This window comes from Odocoileus virginianus, chromosome 18, assembly GCF_023699985.2.
Source record: "Odocoileus virginianus isolate 20LAN1187 ecotype Illinois chromosome 18, Ovbor_1.2, whole genome shotgun sequence".
Classification (NCBI taxonomy): domain Eukaryota; kingdom Metazoa; phylum Chordata; class Mammalia; order Artiodactyla; family Cervidae; genus Odocoileus; species Odocoileus virginianus.
In genome coordinates, this window is record NC_069691.1 from 21,976,140 (window position 1) to 21,997,096 (window position 20,957).

General features: G+C 39.1%; 1 long non-coding RNA gene across 1 annotated transcript in view; it reads left to right on the forward strand.

The window, feature by feature from the left end:
* Positions 1 to 20,324, forward strand: part of LOC110125811 (uncharacterized) — a 75,499-nt gene extending 55,175 nt beyond the window's left edge. The window contains exon 5 of the long non-coding RNA XR_002310189.2: positions 20,013 to 20,324. This is a non-coding gene — a long non-coding RNA (uncharacterized lncRNA). The remainder of the gene's footprint in view (positions 1 to 20,012) is intronic.
* Positions 20,325 to 20,957: the final 633 nt, after the last annotated feature.

The following is a 20,957-nucleotide window of genomic DNA, read 5'->3' on the forward strand; positions in this document are numbered from 1 at the left end:
TGTAGGCAATCAATACTATTCACTAACCACTGTTAGTAAATTACCAAGTTCAAACCTCACTCTTTCTCCCTCATCCTATTTTCTCTAATCTTGAGGTATTCCACGGTTCTATTGGGAAACTAATTTGGGGTTGGGGTGTCTTTTCTGTTGCCTTTTAGACTGAGTAGTTTTCACTATCAATCTGCTTTATATCTTCCAATAATTTCTCACTTTTGGTGGGTCTAACAATATACCCCTTTCCTTGCCATGTTTGCCTTGAAGTCATTTTTATGTTTGTATTTCTTCTTTCATTCTTGCTTGATATTGGGAGTAAGAAGAAACACAAGCTTTTGGCTAGTCCTCTTGAACTGGAGGTCAACATACCTCAAAATTCAGGATTTTCCCACTTCTTATGCTTGACTTAATTATTTGGCTTAAAACTCTCCAGAGTAGGCGTCCAAGTGTTGGTCTAAAGACTGGTGCCAATCTGTATACATTAGTCTACAACTAGTCTAAAATTTCATACTGTTCATGGGGTTCTCAAGGCAAGAATACTGAAGTGGTTTGCCATTCCCTTCTCCAGTGGACCACATTCTGTCAGACCTCTCCACCACAACCATCTTGGGTGGCCCCACATGGCAGTATGAGAAGGCAAAATGATAGGATACTGAAAGAGAAATTCCCCAGGTCAGTAGGTGCCCAATATGCTACTGGAGATCAGTGGAGAAATAACTCTAGAATGAATGAAAGGATGGAGCCAAAGCAAAAACAATGCCCAGTTGTGGATGGGACTGGTGATAGAAGCAAGGTCCAATGTTGTAAAGAGCAATATCTAATAGGAACCTGGAATGTTAGGTCCATGAATCAAGGCAAATTGGAAGTGGTCAAACAGGAGATGGCACGAGTGAATGTCAACATTCTAGGAATCAGCAAACTGAAATGGACTGGAATGGGTGAATTTAACTCAGATGACCATTATATCTACTACTGTGGGCAGGAATCCCTTAGAAGAAATGGAGTAGCCATCATAGTCAACAAAAGAGTCCGAAATGCAGTACTTGGATGCAATCTCAAAAATGACAGAATGATCTCTGTTCGTTTCCAAGGCAAACAATTCAATATCACGGTAATCCAAGCCTATGCCCCAACCAGTAATGCTGAAGAAGCCAGTTGAATGGTTCTATGAAGACCTACAAGACCTTTTAGAACTAACACCCAAAAAAGATGTCCTTTTCATTATAGGGGACTGGAATGCAAAAGTAGGAAGTCAAGAAACACCTGGAGTAACAGGCAAATTTGGCCTTGGAGTACAGAATGAAGCAGGGCAAAGGCTAATAGAGTTTGGCCAAGAGAACACACTAGTCATAGCAAACACCCTCTTCCAACAACACAAGAGAAGACTCTGCACATGGACATCACCAGATGGTCAACACCGAAATCAGGTTGATTATATTCTTTGCAGCCAAAGATGGAGAAGCTCTATACAGTAACCAAAAACAAGACCAGAAGCTGACTGTGGCTCAAATCATGAACTTCTTATTGCCAAATTCACACTAAAATTGAAGAAAGTAGGGAAAACCACTAGACCATTCTGGTATGCCCTAAATCAAATCCCTTATGACTATGCAGTGGAGGTGAGAAATAGATTTAAGGGACTAGATCTGATAGACAGAGTGCCTGATGAACTATGTATGGAGGTTCATGACATTGTACAGGAGACAGGGATCAAGACCATCCCCATGGAAAAGAAATGCAAAAAAGTAAAACAGCTGTCTGAGGAGGGCTTACAAATAGCTGTGAAAAGAAGAGAAGCGAAAAGCAAAGGAGAAAAGGAAAGGCATACCCGTTTGAATGCAGAGTTCCAAAGAATAGCAAGGAGAGATTAGAAAGGCTTCCTCAGCAATCAATGCAAAGAAATAGAGGGAAATAACAGAATGGGAAAGACTAGAGATCTCTTCAAGAAAATTAGAGATATCAAGGGAACATTTCACGCAAAGATGGGTTTGATAAAGGACAGAAATGGTATGGACCTAACAGAAGCAGAAGATATTAAGAAGAGGTGGCAAGAACACACAGAAGAACTGTACAAAAAAGATCTTCACAACCCAGATAATCACAATGGTGTGATCACTCACCTAGAGGCAGACATCCTGGAATGTGAAGTCAAGTGGGTGTTAGAAAGCATCACTACGAACAAAGCTAGTGGATGTGATGGAATTCCAGTTGAGCTATTTCAAATCATGAAAGATGATGCTGTGAAAGTGCTGTACTCACTATGCCTGCAAATTTGGAAAACTCAGCAGTGGCCACAGGACTGGAAAAGGTCAGTTTTCATTCCAGTCCCAAAGAAAGGCAATCCCAAAGAATGCTCAAACTACTGCACAATTGCACTCATCTCACACGCTAGTAAAGTAATCCTCAAAATTCTCCAAGCTGGGCTTCAGCAATATGTGAACCATGAACCATGAACTTCCAGAAGTTCAAGCTGGTTTTAGAAAAGGCAGAGGAACCAGAGATCAAATTGCCAATATCTGCTGAATCATCAAAAATGCAAGAGAGTTCCAGAAAAACATCTATTTCTGCTTTATTGACTATGCGAAAGCCTTTGTGTGGATCACAATAAACTGTGGGAAATTCTGAAGGAGATGGGAATAACAGACCACCTGACCTGCCTCTTGAGAAACCTGTATGCAGGTCAGGAAGCAACAGTTAGAACTGGACATGGAACAACAGACTGGTTCCAAATAGGAAAAGGAGTGCGGCAAGGCTGTATATTGTCACCCTGCTTATTTAACTTATATGCAGAGTACATCATGAGAAACGCTGGGATGGATGAAGCACAAGCTGGAATTAAGATTGCTGGGAGAAATATCAATAACCTCAGATATGCAGATGATACCACCTTTATGGCAGAAAGTGAAGAGGATCTAAAAAGCCTCTTGATGCAAGTGAAAGAGGAGAGTGAAAAAGTTGGCTTAAAGCTCAACATTCAGAAAACTAAGATCATGGCATCTGGTCCCATCATCTCATGGGAAATAGATGGGGAAACAGTGGAAACAGTGTCAGGCTTTATTTTTTGGGGCTCCAAAATCACTGCAGATAGTGACTGCAGCCGTGAAATTAAAAGACGCTTACAGCTTGGAAGGAAGGTTATGACCAACCTAGATAGCATATTAAAAAGCAGAAACATTACTTTGCCAACAAAGGTCCGTCTAGTCAAGGCTGTGGTTTTTCCAGTGGTCATATATGGATGTGAGAGTTGGACTGTGAAGAAAGCTGAGCACTGAAGAATTGACACTTTTGAACTATGGTGTTGGAGAAGACTCTTGAGAGTCCCTTGGACTGCAAGGAGATCCAACCAGTCCATCCTAAAGGAGATCAGTCCTGGGTGTTCATTGGAAGCACTGATGCTGAAGCTGAAACTCCAGTACTTTGGCCACCTCATATGAAGAGTTGACTCATTGGAAAAGACCCTGATGCTGGGAGGGATTGGGGGCAGGAGGAGAAAGGGGTGACAGAGGATGAGATGGCTGGATGGCATCACCGACTCAATGGGCATGAGTTTGTATAAACTCGGGGAGTTTGTGGTGGACAGGGAGGCCTGGCATGCTGCGATTATTAGGGTCGCAAAGAGTCGGACACGACTGAGTGACTGAACTGAACTGAACTGAACTGAGTCTAAAATTTAGAAATTTTTTTATAAAGTGACATTTCTGGGACATCAAGCACGTGATCAGTGGACTCTGTTTTTTGAACAGAGGAGAGACAACTTTAGGAGGTGTTGAATTCACTTGGTGAGTTGCATGTGTTATGAGCTGCATACTACTCATAGCACATGCCTAACATCTATAGTTATGTATCCTGACACATATAATTAGGCTACATAATGGTCCAGAATTGACTGGGAAAACAAAGCATCAAACAAAATCTAGCCCTTCATCACAGAAAATTTGAGAAGCCTTATCTATATACAATTTGAATATTTTCAGTTTGGTAAATAAATTTATTTACCCTCTAAAATATAATACCATGGTTGGAATTTTTTATTTAATAAGCACAGTGAGGATTTCTAATCCCTTTTCTAGGAAACATTTTTTTCCCCTAAATGTTTTCTAACTCAATTGTGTTACCTACATGAAATGAAGTGCCTTGATGTAGCAATTGTTATGGACTCAAAGCTACTGGAGTTTGGTGCCTTCAACAGCAGTAAATGTTGAACTACCTCAGAGGAATTATTATTTTTTATGCAGGGAAGCTGTTAATGCACCTTCTCCTGGATTTCTGAGTCCTAACTACTTGACTGGGACTCCTAAAACCTGACTTGCTGTTATCTTACCATCACCCTTGGTTTTTCATTTTGGTTTCCAAGTTGGTCTTCAGCTCATTCTAGAATTGCTTTTTCTACTCTGCTTTCCTGATTCTCTTCCAAGGTAGCCTGGAACTGACTCAGGTTTTTGATTTTGTTTCACTCTCTTCCCTTGGAGTCTTCAAGGCATTCCTTTTTCTCTCTGGGCACACCTCTTCATTGTCTTCTTCTGAACCAAAGTATAGTGCTTTGTTCTCTCACCTAATTACAGGCAGTTATAAAATAATATTTGTTAATATTCATTACCAGCTTTTGATGTGCAAAGCTTTATGCTAGTTGCTTAACACATATTGTATCACTCAAAGGTAGGTTTTTTACCTTCACAAAGGTCATACAGCTTGTAAGTAGCAGAGCCAGGAGTTGAACTAGATAGATGAACTCAAGCCCGGATAGTGTTAAGAGTCCAGCTAAGGAGTCCTTTCCATTCAGGTTTGGCAAATGCGTCATGTTTTTTGTGGAAAAATAAAGTTATATTCTCTTTCAGTGTGAAAAGTAAAAGTATTAGTCACTCAGTCATGTATGACTCTTTGTGACCCCATGGACCAAGCTGACCAGGCCCCTCTGTCCATGGGATTCTCTAAGCAAGAATACAGGAGTGGGTTGCCATTTGCTTCTTCAGGGAATCCTCCTTACCCAGGGATTGAACCCATGTCTCCTGAATTGCAGACAGATTCTTTATTGTCTGAACCACCAGGGAAAGTACTTATTTTCAATACCTTTATGAAAACATCAAATAATAGTATTTATTAGTATTTTATTTTTTTTCTCTCTGGCCTCAAAATTACTGCAAACTTGGAGCTGATTTTTTTTTAAGTATTAAAGATGCAGATTCTTTTCTTTTTTTGAGCTTATAATTTATTTCTTTGAGGCCACCATCCTAAATTAATATATTTTGAGTAAAAGCCTGAGACTACTTTCTTTAGTTTATTTCCATCTAGTTGCATTTCATCAAGTCAGAGAATTATATATAACTAATATATATATATAGTGTTAAATAATCTTGGTGTTGATCCCTAAGATACAACTAGTGTTAAAACTTCTTCCATTTCTATAATTAGAGGATCATTTAACTTACTTATTTCATGTTTAATTGTTTTTTTATCCTTGCTCTAATTTCTTGAGACTCCCAAGTGCTGTTTTTAAAAAATGTCTCTGGTAGAAGAATTGAAAGAGACACATGTATCCCAGTGCTCATCACAGCACTATTTTCAATAGCCAGGACATGGAAGCAACCTAGATGTCTATCAGCAGACGAATGATTAAGAAAGTTGTGGTATATATATACACAATGAAATGTTACTCAGCTATTAAAAAGAACACATTTGAATCAGTTCTAATGAGGTGGATGAAACTAGAGCCTATTATACAGAGTGAAGTAAGTCAGAAAGAAAAACATCAATACAATATATTAACACATATATATGGAATTTAGAAAGATGGTAATGGCGACCCTATATGCAAGGTAGCAAAAGAGACACAGATATAAAGAACAGACTTTTGGACTCTGTGGGAGGAGGCGAGGGTGGGATGATTTGAGAGAATAGCATTGAAACATGTATATGTGAAATAGATCACCAAGTCCAAATTTGATGCATGAAAGAGGGCACTCAAAGCTGGTGTACTGGGACAACCCAGAGGGATGGGATGGGGAGGGAGGTGGGAGGGGGGTTTGGGATGGGGAACACATATACACCCATGGCTGATTCATGTCATTGTATGGCAAAAACGACCACAATATTGTAAAGTAATTAGCTTGCAATTAAAATAAATTTTTTAAAAAGTGTCTGTGGTAGAGAATATTATTATAAGCTTCTACAAATATAAATAAACATTTATTCTCTTTAATGTGCATTCTGTTTGATAAGATGACTTTTCTTTTGTTGCTTTGAAAGACAGTTGATGATATTAGATATCTGTCCCTTTTTAACATTTATTTCTATGAATTACCAGAGGCTTTAAATTTTTTAAGTTCTTTCATCTGGGAAAAGAGTATATTGAATATTTCTTTGTGTATTACTACCCTCCTGCAACATGACACACAATTCTTGACATATTTATTAAATAGTGTAAAGGTAGAATTCTAAGGAAGAAAAAAATATCAAGGAAAAGAACAAAAGGTATTTGTGATTACTTTTCCACTAGATTACCATCAGACTGTATTTGCTCCTCTGCTTCATCTAACACCCTGTGGTTTCTCTGCTGCAAAGGGGAGACTTAAGTTAATTTTAGCTCCAATTAGCCAAAGGAATTAGCTAGTTCCTAATATATGTATGACCCAGACTTCTGAACTCCTCTCTTGCACCAAGTTGGTAACTCAAAATTATTTAAGATTATAGGGGAAAAAAATCTTGAAAGACCAGTTAAGTATTGGGAAATACTTTAGTCTGGGAAGAACAATTAGTTCCAAATTAACTTGAACTTGAGAAATTAAGCTAGGAACAATAAAATGATCTGCCAGTATGTCATTCTACAAAGCATAGCCATCTAGAATTTTTTTTTTTTTTGACTAAAACTCTCTTCTCAGAGAAAAATACAAAGGAGAGGTACATTTAATTTAGATTCAGAGAAAATGGGCACAGACTTTCTCAATTTAAGAGATATGTAAGAAGGAGAGTGAAAAGGAAAATGTCAAACTCTTGGATATTTAAAACCATACTTAGTTGGTATAGAGGTTAAGTCAGAGTCCAGTGAAGGATTACTGTTATAAATTGCTTCCAGGATGCTAGTCCACAAAATTCCAGGCCAGGGGAAGATAGGAAATTTGAAAACAGTTCTATTTTCTACAATTAATGCAGTCAGGTCTTTCTCTGAGTTTGTAGCAATATTTGTCTTTAAGTGAAATAAAAATATGTAGGGCAGTGCCTGGTATAGAATCAGTATTCAAATTCCTTCCCCTTTTCAGGGACAAATAAATAATTGGCCACTTTTCTATTAAAAGCTATTAAACTTACAAAATGCAGTGAATGTAGTCTCTCCAGATAGTGTAGTATGCCTCTTTTCTCTGGGGGGCCAGGTGATGACCAGGGTGCCAAGAGTGACTCTTTATAGACTCTATAAATATTTTCCAGCCGGCTCTAGCACAGGGACCCTGACATCTGATCTGTGGTAGTATGCCTATGAAGATCCCTACTGTGCTACTGGAGGGGGAAAAAAAAGTAGTTGTTTCTGAACTGTTTAATCAGATCAAGAGGTTTTAGTTGGTCTTTCATGAATTTTGTGGTTTAGGGCATGTGTATGCTCTGGACCTAATAATTATTCCTGTCATGCCTTTCCTCTTCCACAAACCAGTTCAATATCTATAGTGTACCTGCTTTATACTAGGTTCTGTGCATAGCACTAGGATTACAAAGATGAATATCATGTAGTTTGTGTCCTCTAGGAGGTTAGAGTCTTGGAAGAGCCATATGGACATAGAAAGACATCACCTGGTTTTACAATGTGATAAGTGTAATAATCAAGATGCAGAAGTTATCATAGGCATTTAGAGGTACCACCACCAAACTCAAATTGGAGATCAGTGATGGCTTCCTAGAGGAAGTGATTTCTGAGGCAAAACTTAAGGGAAGAATTGGAGTTGGTGACGTTAGAGGAGAGAAATTGAGCTTCAATTTTCTTACATATAAAATGAGGATTATATTGCCTGCCTCTTAAGACTTTTGCAAGGACTAATTAAAATAAATATGTAAAGCATTTAGCAGAATCCTGTTACATACTGAACACTTAGAGAAATTGTGGTGATGGTGGTGGTGATGGTGATGATGATCATGATAATGACTGAATTGAGTTAGGGGCAACAGCTTAAACAGACAGAGAAGTTCTTTTAATACCTTGCATTTCACACTCATTCCCAGATCATCTTTAGTTGCAGTGTGAGAATTTCTCACTGCAGTGGCTTCTCTTGTTGCAGAGCACAGGCTCTAGAGTGTGGGCTCAGTAGTTGTGGCACATGGACTTAGTGGCTCTGCAGCATGTGGAGTCTTCCCAGAACAGGGATCGAACCCCACATCCCCTGCATTGACAAGCAGATTCTTATCCACTGTACCATCAGGAAAGTTCAGAAATATTTTTTAACCAGACCCTGGTTCTGCTACCTGGAAATGGCTTGCAAGTCTATTCTCTACAGCTCCTGGCTCTGCTCTCTGATAGGCATCCACACTTTCCAATGCTTGCCTTGACCTCTTCTGGAAAGGATGTTAGAGAGTGTGTTCGCTGAACAATTTTTTTCTGTCTGCTTTCTGTCTAGTGAAGGAGGCCAAGATGCCTTTTCATATTTTGAACAGTATCATATTTAGTTTTACCTGGTGGCTACTTTTTCCATTAAAACTATCTCAGTAATTTGTGTTTTCTATAACTTGACTTAACTCCATGTTTTGAAAAACATACTGTAGATTCTTTTGGGGACATACCACTCTTTGGACTGAATCAGTGCTAATTTTGGAATGTCATATCAGGCTTCTGGGAGGCCCAGGTACCTTTTTCTCCCACTGAGGGATCTACTCTATATTACTTTGCATCTTTCTGAGGTCCCAACAAAAATTTCACAGCCCCATCCTTGATTTAACCTGTATCCTGAGGCTGTTTCTTAATTTGAAACCCATTTACTGCCTTGAAAAGCTACACAAGAAAAACAATTTCACTTGGCAACTTAACAAATTCTGGTCCTACTAGATTATTTTTCTTTTTTTTTTTCCATTTATTTTTATTGGAGGCTAATTACTTTACAATATTGTAGTGGTCTTTGCCATACATTGACATGAATCAGTCATGGATTTACATGTATTCCCCATCCCGATCCCACCTCCCACCTCCCTCCCCACCCCATCCCTCTGGGTATTCCCAGTGCACCAGCCCCGAGCACTTGTCTCATGCATCCAACCTGGGCTGGTGATCTGTTTCACCCTTGATAATATACATGTTTCGATGCTGTTCTCTTGAAACATCCCACCCTCGCCTTCTCCCACAGAGTCCAAAAGTCTGTTCTGTACATCTGTGTCTCTTTTTCTGTTTTGCATATAGAGTTATCATTACCATCTTTCTAAATTCCATATATATGTGTTAGTATACTGTATTGGTGCTTATCTTTCTGGCTTACTTCACTCTGTATAATGGGCTCCAGTTTCATCCATCTCATTAGAACTGATTCAAATGAATTCTTTTTAATGGCTGAGTAATAGTCCATGGTGTATATGTACCACAGCTTCCTTATCCATTCGTCTGCTGATGGGCATCTACATTGCTTCCATGTCCTGGCTACTATAAACAGTGCTGCGATGAACATTGGGGTGCATGTGTCTCTTTCAGATCTGGTTTCCTTGGTGTGTATGCCCAGAAGTGGGATTGCTGGGTCATATGGCAGTTCTATTTCCAGTTTTTTAAGAAATCTCCACACTGTTCTCCATAGCAGCTGTACTGATTTGCATTCCCACCAACAGTATAAGAGGGTTCCATTTTCTCCACACCCTCTCCAGCATTTATTGCTTGTAGACTTTTGGATAGCAGCCATTCTGACTGGCGTGTAATGGTACCTCATTGTGGTTTTGATTTGCATTTCTCTGATAATGAGTGATGTTGAGCATCTTTTCATGTGTTTGTAAGCCATCTGTATGTCTTCTTTGGGGAAATGTCTATTGAGTTCTTTGGCCCATTTTTTGATTGGGTCATTTATTTTTCTGGAATTGAGCTGGAGGAGTTGCTTGTATATTTTTGAGATTAATCCTTTGTCTGTTGCTTCGTTTGCTATTATTTTCTCCCAATCTGAAGGCTGTCTTTTCACCTTGCTTATAGTTTCCTTTGTTGTGCAAAAGCTTTTAAGTTTCAATTAGGTCCCATTTGTTTATTTTTGCTTTTATTTCCAATATTCTGGGAGGTGGGTCATAGAGGATCCTGCTGTGATTTATATCGGAGAGTGTTTCGCCTATATTCTCCTCTAGGAGTTTTATAGTTTCTGGTCTTACATTTAGATTTTAATCCATTTTGAGTTTATTTTTGTGTATGGTGTTAGAGAGTGTTCTAGTTTCGTTCTTTTACAAGTGGTTGACCAGTTTTCCCAGCACCACTTGTTAAAGAGGTTGTCTTTTTTCCATTGTATATCCTTGCCTCCTTTGTCAAAGATAAGGTGTCCATAGGTACATGGATTTACCTCTGGGCTTTCTATTCTGTTCCATTGATCCATATTTCTGTCTTTATGCCAGTACCATACTGTATTGATGACTGTGACTTTGTAGTAGAGACTGAAGTCAGGCAGGTTGATTCCTCCAGTTCCATTCTTCCATCTCAAGATTGCTTTGGCTATTCGAGGTTTTTTGTATTTCCATACAAATTGTGAAATTATTTGTTCTAGTTCTGTGAAGAATACCATTGGTAGCTTGATAAGGATTTCATTGAATCTATAGATTGCTTTGGGTAGTATTGTCATTTTGACAATATTGATTCTTCCAATCCATGAACACAGTATATTTCTCCATCTGTTTGTGTCCTCTTTGATTTCTTTCATCAGTGTTTTATAGTTTTCTATGTATAGGTCTTTTGTTTCTTTAGGTAGATATACTCCTAAGTATTTTATTCTTTTTGTTGCAATGGTGAATGGTATTGTTTCCTTAATTTCTCTTTCTGTTTTCTCATTGTTAGTGTATAGGAATGCAAGGGATTTCTGTGTGTTAATTTTATATCCTGCAACTTTACTGTATTCATTGATTAGCTCTAGTAATTTTCTGGTAGAGTCTTTAAGGTTTTCTACGTAGAGGATCATGTCATCTGCAAACAGTGAGAGTTTCACTTCTTCTTTTCCTATCTGGATTCCTTTTATTTCTTTTTCTGCTCTGATTGCTGTGGCCTAAACTTCCAAAACTATGTTGAATAGTAGTGGTGAGAGTGGGCACCCTTGTCTTGTTCCTGATTTCAGGGGAAATGGTTTCAATTTTTCACCATTGAGGGTAATGCTTGCTGTGGGTTTGTCATATATAGCTTTTGTTATGTTGAGGTATGTTCCTTCTATTCCTGCTTTCTGGAGAGTTTTAATCATAAATGGATGTTGAATTTTGTCAAAGGTTTTTTATGCATCTATTGAGATAATGATATGGCTTTTATCTTTCAATTTGTTAATGTGGTGTATTACATTGATTGACTTGCAGATATTAAAGAATCCTTGCATTCCTGGGATAAAGCCCACTTGGTCATGATGTATGATTTTTTTTAATATGTTGTTGGATTCTGTTTGCTAGAATTTTGTTAAGGATTTTTGCATCTATGTTCATCAGTGATATTGGCCTGTAGTTTTCTTTTTTTGTGACATCTTTGTCTGGTTTTGGAATTAGGGTGATGGTGGCCTCATAGAATGAGCTTGGAAGTTTACCTTCTGCAATTTTCTGGAAGAGTTTGAGTAAGATAGATGTTAGTTCTTCTCTGAATTTTTGGTAGAATTCAGCTGTGAAGCCATCTGGTCCTGGGCTTTTGTTTGCTGGAAGAGTTCTGATTACAGTTTCAATTTCCTTGCTTGTGATGGGTCTGTTAAGATCTTCTATTTCTTCCTAGTTCAGTTTTGGAAAGTCATCCTTTTCTAAGAATTTGTCCATTTCTTCCAAGTTGTCCATTTTATTGGCATAGAGCTGCTGGTAGTAGTCTCTTATGATCCTTTGTATTTCAGTGTTGTCTGTTGTGATCTCTCCATTTTCATTTCTAATTTTGTTAATTTGGTTCTTCTCCCTTTGTTTCTTAATGAGTCTTGCTAATGGTTTGTTAATTTTGTTTATTTTTTCAAAAAACCAGCTTTTAGCTTTGTTGATTTTTCCTGTGGTCTCTTTAGTTTCTTTTGCATTTATTTCTGCCCTAATTTTTAAGATTTCTTTCCTTCTACTAACCCTAGGGTTTTTAATTTCTTCCTTCTCTAGTTGCTTTAGGTGTAGAGTTAGGTTATTTATTTGACTTTTTTCTTGTTTCTTGAAGTAGGCCTGTAATGCTATGAATCTTCCCCTTAGCACTGCTTTTACAGTGTCCCATAGGTTTGGGGTTGTTGTGTTTTCATGTTCATTCGTTTCTATGCATATTTTGATTTCTTCTATCATTTGTTGGTTATTCAGAAGCGTGTTATTTAGCCTCCATATGTTTGAATTTTTAATGATTTTTTTTCCTGTAATTGAGATCTAATCTTATTGCTCTGTGGTCAGAAAAGATGACTGGAATGATTTAAATTTTTTTTAATTTCCCAAGGCTAGATTTATGGCCCAGGATGTGATCTATTCTGGAGAAGTTTCCGTGTGCACTTGAGAAAAAGGTGAAATTGATTGTTTTGGGGTGAAATGTCCTATAGATATCAATTAGGTCTAGCTGGTCCATTGTGTCATTTAGAGTTTGTGTTTCCTTGTTAATTTTCTGTTTGGTTGATCTATCCATAGTTGTGAATGGGGTATTAAAGTCTCCCACTATTGTTGTGTTACTGTTAATTTCCCCTTTCATACTCGTTAGCGTTTGCCTTACATATTGTGGTGCTCCTATGTTGGGTGCATATATATTTATGACTGTTATATCTTCTTCTTGGATTGATCCTTTGATCATTATGTAGTGTTCCTTCTTTGTCTCTTTTCACAGCCTATATTTTAAAGTCTATTTTATCTGATATGAGTATTGCGACTCCTGCTTTCTTTTGGTCTCCGTTTGCGTGAAATATTTTTTTTCCAGCCCTTCACTTTCAGTCTGTGTGTGTCCCTTATTTTGAGGTTGGTCTCTTGTAGACAGCATATATAGGGGTCTTGTTTTTGTACCCATTCAGCCAGTCTTTGTCTTTTGGTTGGGGCATTCAACCCATTTACATTTAAGGTAATTATTGATAGGTATGGTCCCGTTGCCATTTACTTTGTTGTTTTGGGTTCACGTTTATGCAGCCTTTCTGTGTTTCCTGTCTAGAGAAGATCCTTTATCATTTGTTGACGAGCTGGTTTGGTGGTGCTGAATTCTCTCAGCTTTTGCTTGTCTGTAAAGCTTTTGAATTCTCCTTCATATCTGAATGAGATCCTTGCTGGGTACAGTAATCTAGGTTGTAGGTTATTCTCTTTCATTACTTGAAGTATGTCCTGCTATTCCCTTCTGGCCTGAAGGGTTTCTATTGATAGATCAGCTGTTATCCTTATGGGAATCCCTTTGTGTGTTATTTGTTGTTTCTCCCTTGCTGCTTTTAATATTTTTGTGTGTGTGTTTGATCTTTGTTAACTTTATTAATATGTGTCTTGGGGTGTTTCACCTTGGATTTATCGTGTTTGAGACTCTCTGGGTTTCTTGGACCTGTGTAACTATTTCCTTCCCCATTTTAGGGAAGTTTTCAGCTATTATCGCCTCGAGTATTTTCTCATGGCCTTTCTTTTTGTCTTCTTCTTCTGGGACTCCTATGATTCGAATGTTGGGGCATTTCACATTGTCCCAGAGGTCCCTGAGGTTGTCCTCATTCTTTTGATTCTTTTTTTCTTTTTTCCTCTCTGCTTCATTTATTTCCACCATTTTATCTTCTACCTCACTTATCCTATCTTCTGTCTCCATTATTCTACTGTTGGTTCCCTCCAGAGTGTTTTTGATCTCATTTATTGCATTATTCATTTTTAATTGACTCTTTTTTTATTTCTTCTAGGTCCTTATTAAACATTTCTTGCATCTTCTCAATCTTTGCCTCCAGGCTATTTATCTGTAACTCCATTTTTTTTTCAAGATTTTGGATCATTTTTATTATCATTATTCTAAATTCTTTTTCAGGTAGATTCCCCATCTCCTCCTTTTTTGTTTGACTTGGTGGGCATTTTTCATGTCCCTTTACCTGCTGGGTGTTTCTCTGCCTTTTCATCTTGTTTAGATTGCTGCGTCTGGAGTGACCTTTCTGTATTCTGGTGGTCTGTGGTTCCTTTTTATTGTGGAGGTTTCTCCCCATGGGTGGGGTTAGACGATTGGCTTGTCAAGGTTTCCTGGTTTGGGAAGATTGCGTTGGTGTTCTGGTGCATGGAACTGGATTTCTTCTCTCTGGAGTGCAGTGGAGTGTCCAGTAGTGAGTTTTGAGATGGGTCTATGTGTCAGGTGTGACTTTGGGCAGCCTGTATGTTGATGCTCAGGGCTATGTTCCTGCATTGCTGGAGAATTTGCGTGGTATGTCTTGCTCTGGAACTTATTGGCTCTTGGGTGGTGGTTGGTTTCAGTGTAGGTATGGAGGCTTTTGGATGGTCTCTTATTACTTAATGTTCCCTGTAGTCAGGAGTTTTCTGGTATTCTCAGGTTTTGGGCTTAACTCTCCTGCCTCTGGATTTCAGTTTTATTCTTCCAGTAGTCTCAAGACTTCTCCAACTATACAGCACTGATAATAAAACTTCTGGGTTAATGGTGAAAAGATTCTCCACCGTGAGGGACACCCAGAGAGATTCACAGAGTTACATGAAGAAGAGGAGAGGGAGGAGGGAGTTAGAGATGAGCAGGAGGAGAGAAAGGGGGACTCAAGAGGAGGAGACAGATCTACGCAGTTCTCTGTTCCCAAAGTGTTCTCCGTATCCCAGACACCCACAGAGGTTCACAGAATTAGATTGGGAAGAGAAGGGGAAGGGAGGAAATAGAGGTGTTCTGAGGTAGAAAACTGAGAGTCAAAAGTGGGAGAGAGTAATCAACACACTCCTGAGTAAAAATGGGTACTGATTATTGGATTCTTAAATGTCCAAAATTGATATCAAATACTGAAAAACAAAGATTAAAAATCTAGAGTAGAGGTTAGACTCTTAAAAATACAATATTAAAAACACAAAAAATTTAAGAAATATATGAAGTTCCATTTAAAAATAGGGGCCTCTTTTTTTTTTTTCCAAGGTTATAGTGAAATGAAAATGAAAATTAAGGAGTAATAGAGGAGTAATAGAGGACTTAAAAAGAAAATAAGAGAAAAAAATAAAAAAAGAAAAAAATTTTTAATTAAAAAAGATAGTAAAAATATATGAAAATGAAAGTTAAGGAGTAATAGAGGAGTAATAGGGAATTTTAAAGAAAAGAGAAAAATAAAAAAAATTTTTTTTAATTAAAAAACAAACAACAGCAACCAAAAAAAAGTAAAAATATATCTAGGAATTTCTCTGGAGCTGTTGTGGTCAGTGTGGGTTCGGTTCAGCTTCAGATAGCCCTGTTTCAGCTTACGCTTCTCGATATCTATAGGCCCCTTCCGTTGTAGTTGGTGTTAACTACAGGGATTTTAATATGTTGCCCCGGTCACTTCTGAAACGGTTCCCTTTGTTTATTTGGCTTCTGTTTGCTGGTCTCTTCAGTGTCTAATTTGCGCCCTGACACAGGCCGGCGGAGGTGGTCTCTTGTTTAGGTTCGCTTGTTCAGTTGTGCTGAGGGGAGGGAGGGGCGCTGCAGACAAATGTCACTGGCGTGTGTGGGGAGCACTCGCAGTGTTCCGGCCACACTGGGTTTGCCCCCGCTCGCGGTGTGTGCTTTCCCTGTCTACACTGCTCAGGCTCCAGGCTGCTCTATAGGGAGCGGGCCCTGCGTGACGTGCAGTTCCAGTTTTCGGGTATTCCACAAAAGCGCAGAGTCGGTTGGGCCTGCGTTTTGTGCCTTCCCTGGCTGGGGCAGCTCGGGCGGCCAGGAGCTTGACGGGCACACTCTCCCCGGGTGCGGTGCGCCTTCTCCCCTCCGCGGTCCCTGCCTCAGTTTCCGTGCACACTGAGCCGCGACCCTCCCAGCAGATGTCAACCATCCAGAATCTCAGGAAGTCTTTGGTTAGAAACTGGGAGCCTGTTTGCAGTTTGGTAGGGGACACAATCTCTGGGGCTGAGTTTGCCCCTTTCCCCTCCCCCTGCCTCCTGCCTCCAGCGGGGATGGGCTGGTCTGCAACCGGCTAGCTCTACTCGGGGATTGCTCATCCTTTGTTCTGTGAATGCGCCCGCAGTGTGTTCAGGCCGGTTAATTTTCTCTCTCTCTTGCTGTCCCACAGTTTAAGTTGCTATCTCATGTTAGCTCCCTCCAATTGCCCTCAGGGCATTCGGGCCAGGTCCTTACCCTAAGCAATGCCGCCCTCTCCTCTCCGTTCCGCCCCAACTTGCTGGTGCCGGATGCGGGCATCTGGGGTACTTTTCTGCTGGGAGTTGCTTTTAGGCATGTAATCTGTGGGTTTTATTTATTTTTCCTCACAGTTAGGTTGCCCTCCGAGATTCGAAAACTTCCCCCAGACCCGCCAGTGCGAGGGTTTCCTGGTGTTTGGAAACTTCCTCTATTACGACTCCCTTCCCGGGACGGGTCTTCATCCCTAGCTCTTTTGTCTCTCTTTTTATCTTTTATATTTTGTCCTACCTCCTTTTGAAGATGATGGGCTGCTTTTCTGGGCGCCTGATGTCTTCTGCTAGCGATCAGAAGTTGTTTTGTGAAGTTTGCTCAGCGTTCAAATGTTCTTTCAATGAATTTGTAGGGGAGAAAGTGGTCTCCCCATCCTATTCCTCTGCCATCTTCCCTACTAGAGTCTATATAAATTCTTCCTGAACACTGGCCAGTTCTTTTCCGAGTTCTTCTCTTTCTTGAGGTGGCTTTTTTATCTGCAGCAGCTAGTAAGAGCCATTTGATACTTTCAGTATTCTTCCTAAAAATCTCTTTGCTCAAGTCCCAGTGTTCATTGGGTACATCTTCTGTCTTCTAAGTTATCACAGCTTTTACCAATTTTTTTTTTTTTACCAAATATTGTGCTTTTACCAAATAGTTTTCCGCCACAAAACATGGGTCACATTTCTGAAGCTAAGTGCCACATTTTTAATTTTTGTTATAGTAGTAACAGACTTCTAGGTATCTATTTTCTATTGACACAATAATGTTTCAGAACAAAGAATGACAGATCTCATAAGCATTCAAAATAAGCATTTATGTAGCTGTAGGTGTCTATGTAGTTACCTGATTCAGGTTGAGCTTAGGTGATCTTGGCTGTGCTTACTCATATTTGTTGGAGGTCACCAGCCTACTCTAGAATATTCTTGGCTGGGATGACTGGTGTAATTTAAGTGTACTTCATGTGCCTTTTATCCTCCAGAAATGTGGGAATGTTCTTATAGGAGTCATAAAGATGCATGATCCAGAGCAAGCTTCCTATACATAGACTAGGATGGATAATCTGTGTGGATATAAATAGATGAATAACTCCTAGACCTAAATATGAAATCAGAACTAGAAAGCCTCTAAAAGAACATGGGAAGACATTTTCAAATCATAAAATTAAAAAATTGATGTTCTACTTTATTAAAATAAAATTCTGATCATCAAAAGATACCATTAACAGGAATTCATTGGTAGTCAGTGCTTTCCTACTGGGGCCCAGTTCCATCACTTGTAGGTGAACTAAGATCCTTCGGGCTTCACTGTGCAGCCAAAATAAAATACCATTAAGAAAATGAGTAAGTAAACCACAGATTGGGGGAAATATTTGAGGTACATGTATCCAACAAGATTTGTATCCAGAATATGTAAAGAACTAGAAATCCACAATAGAAACAAAAAGCCCATTTTAAAATAGGAAAAAGCCTTGGGAAGACTTTCAAGGAGATATAGGAATGATTGGGTGACAAGATACTCAAATATCATTAGTTGTCAGAGTAAAAATCTTAAGAAAACCAATCAGAACAGCTTAAATAAAAAAGACAGACAACTCAAAATGGTGCAACCATTTCAGAGAATTGTTCATCAGTTTCTTATAAGGTTTAACCTACTATTAAAGCTATTATTAATTATCACTTCAAGGCAAATAGATGGGGAAACAGTGGCTGACTTTATTTTTATGGGCTCCAGAAGCACTGCAGATGGTGACTGCAGCCATGAAATTAAAAGACGCTTACTCCTTGGAAGGAAAGTTATGACCAACCTAGATAGCATATTAAAAAGCAGAGACATTACTTTGCCAGCAAAGGTCTGTCTAGTCAAGGCTATGGTTTTTCCAGTGGTCATGTATGGATGTGAGAGTTGGACTGTGAAGAAAGCTGAGCGCCGAGGAATTGATGCTTTTGAACTGTGGTGTTGGAGAAGACTCTTGAGAGTCCCTTGGACTGCAAGGAGATCCAACCAGTCCATCCTAAAGGAGGTCAGTCCTGGGTGTTCATTGGAAGGACTGATGCTGAAGCTGAAACTCCAATACTTTGGTCACCTGATACGAAGAACTGACTCACTGGAAAAGACCCTGCTGCTGGGAAAGATTGAAGGCAGGAGAAGAAGGGGACGACAGAGGATGAGATGGTTGGATGGCATCACCGACTCAATGGACGTGGGTTTGGGTAGACTCTGGGAGTGAGGCCTGCGTGCTGCGGTTCATGGGGTTGCAAAGAGTCAGATACGACTAAGTGACTGAACTGAACTATTAAAGCAGTTCAGTTTGAAAAAAAAAATTTGTATTCTCTATTACACTGGAGGCCTTTAGACTAAATCTGAAGAAGTTAATTCACCTTGCATTAGATGGGTATTTCCAAAAGAATTTTTATCTAGTGTGTGATTTCTCTGTAAAGATGGTTTGGGTTGGGATTTTCAGCAGTTGTGTCTTAAAGAGAAGTGGTTGTATGTCTGTGTGGTTACTCCTTTTTCTACAATACACCTTATGGCTTAAAGGGGAAGCTAGATGCTTCAAGAACAAGGAAACTACTACTTCCTCTGCCTTAACTTATTTTTTAATTACATAAGTAACATTCTTTAAATGTTGAAATAATACAGAAGTGTATAAAAATTAAAATGGCAAGTCTCCTTCTCCTTTTTCTTTAACTATCTCAGTCTCAGAGGCAACACTGTCACAGTGTGGTGTGATCCCCTCCATAGCTCTTATCTTATTTCTAAGTATATATAATCCTATGTGCATATCACAGTTTTGTTGTGTTTTTCCCACACAAATGGGAACAACCATGTATCCAGTTATGCAGCTTGATTCACACCTTCTTCCCGTGAACATCATCTTGATTTTTTTCAGAAATTTGGGAGAATTTATTGAGATTTGGGTTCCCCCTCAAAAGAATCTGAGTAAAGGGCATGGGCATAGGTAGTTGTGTCTTTTCCTTTTTCCTCCCTCTTTCCTTCCTTCCCTTTCTGTCTCCCTTTCTTTCTTTTCTTCTTTCTTCCTCCCTCCCTTTCTCTCTTTCTTTCTTTTAATTTCAAGAAGCTGGAATGAAATACAGGAAGAATATTATAGAGGAGGGCAAACCAATAAAAACCAGGATCTTTGGGCTGACTAGTACAGTGGACCTAGGGACCAGTTTCATGGAGACTCTAAGATAGAGTCTCCATGTAGAACACACTTCAGAATTGTCCCTCTAAAACACAGAAGGCAACCCCATTTGCTAAGGGTTGCCTCAAGAGGTTAATTCCCCTGCTCTTCTGGTCTGCTCTGGGAGGGCTGAGAAAGCTTCTCACCTTTGACAAAAGCTCTGGAAGAGAGCTTGAAACTGCAGCTGTTACTTGAGTTGGGTAGCCTTCAGCATGCCTGGACACTGTCCCCATAGCTGCAGCTGAGGTTAGGACCGAGAGGAGTGGCCCTGGACTGCAGAACATTTTTTACTGATGTCTTTCCGTAGTAGCACAGATAGATCTATGTTATTCTTTTAAGGGCTGCATGACATTCTCTGGATGTACTGTAATTAAATTAGCCATAATTAACCAAGTGTGGACATTGAGTGTGCGTTCTCTTTCTTTGCTGTTATAGTGATGCCCCTCTATCACATTCTGACCAACTAGGCCAGCTGAAAGCCTTGAGTTGAGGTGCCACAAAGCTACTGAAAATAGTGTGTTGAAATATCTGGCATTCTTCCCAGAGAAAGAATAAGATATCATCTGAGTGGCCCAGGTATCTGCACAGCAAATGGAAAAATATACTGAAATGGAGCCCAAAGACAAATCTTTCCAATATTGCAATGTTTGTACCAGGAAAGCCTCCCATTTGAACAGTCTATTCATTTGCAGAGTGTAAGGCACTCATAGTGTGTTATAACTTCTAAATAAATAATAATCTACATCACTCCCAAATTATATAATCATTCATTTGGACTGTCCTTTAATGTCTATTTCCAGCTTTTGTCTCAAAGTGTTAATATTTTCTCTCCACTGTCTTTTAGATTTTAGGCATAAACAATCCACTCTTGGGCATATTTATATTCTGCTCTATTCTTACTAAAAAATATGAATAAGGAAAGCCCAGTACTCTTCACAATATTAATTTGTGTTTTACCAGCCAATATTAATCATTGACTGTATGCTGGTACTGGGCTCAACCCAAGGCCACAGTTATCTTTTACTTTAAGAGGCAGAATCAACATTCAAATCTGGGCCCAACTGACCTCAAAGCTTCTAGTTTATAATTTACCAAGATTTGTCATCTGTGAAACAAGTGATGTTATTAAATTGGGATGAACTACATTCAAAATAAGAAGTTGGCTTAAGAATGGATTCAGAACCAAATTTCCAACATTTTCTTTAAAGAATAGAAGTTCTCCCAGCCCTGAGATCAGCTGTACCTTCTTGGGTTCAGCCTTTAACGCCTCTGGATTAACTTTATTAATCTGTAAAATAAGGTATTGGACTACTTTAATATTTTATTACTCTTTTTAGGGACATTTATACTGAACTGAATATATGTTGAAACTGGCAAATA